The sequence below is a fragment of the Calidris pugnax genome, unplaced genomic scaffold (genome assembly GCF_001431845.1).
Source record: "Calidris pugnax isolate Ruff unplaced genomic scaffold, ASM143184v1 scaffold347, whole genome shotgun sequence".
Classification (NCBI taxonomy): domain Eukaryota; kingdom Metazoa; phylum Chordata; class Aves; order Charadriiformes; family Scolopacidae; genus Calidris; species Calidris pugnax.
In genome coordinates, this window is record NW_015091298.1 from 264911 (window position 1) to 265159 (window position 249).

At 79.9% G+C, this 249-nt stretch overlaps 1 protein-coding gene across 1 annotated transcript in view; it reads left to right on the forward strand.

Moving 5' to 3' along the window:
* Positions 1 to 76: 76 nt before the first annotated feature.
* PDPR (pyruvate dehydrogenase phosphatase regulatory subunit) overlaps positions 77 to 249 on the forward strand; it is a 30288-nt gene continuing 30115 nt past the window's right edge. Inside the window, exon 1 of the mRNA XM_014960765.1 lies at positions 77 to 135. The gene's annotated coding sequence lies outside the window, so the exon portion shown is untranslated. The remainder of the gene's footprint in view (positions 136 to 249) is intronic.

Genomic DNA, 249 nt, shown 5'->3' on the forward strand with positions numbered 1-249 from the left:
GGCCACGCCCCCTCCTGTGGCGCACACGCGCGCCGGGGATTGGCTGGCGGGCGGGTGACGCGGCGCGCAGCTGTCGCGCGGCGGCTGGCGGCCGTAAAGCGCGGAAGGTCAGTCAGGCCTCCCGCCTCCCCTCAGGTGAGACCCCGCCGCCCCGGCCCGCTCCCCCCGGGGACACCCCCTTCTCCGCTCCCCGCCGCCGACACCACCGCCACCACCTTCCCCCGGGGCTGCCCCACCCGCTCCCCGGGG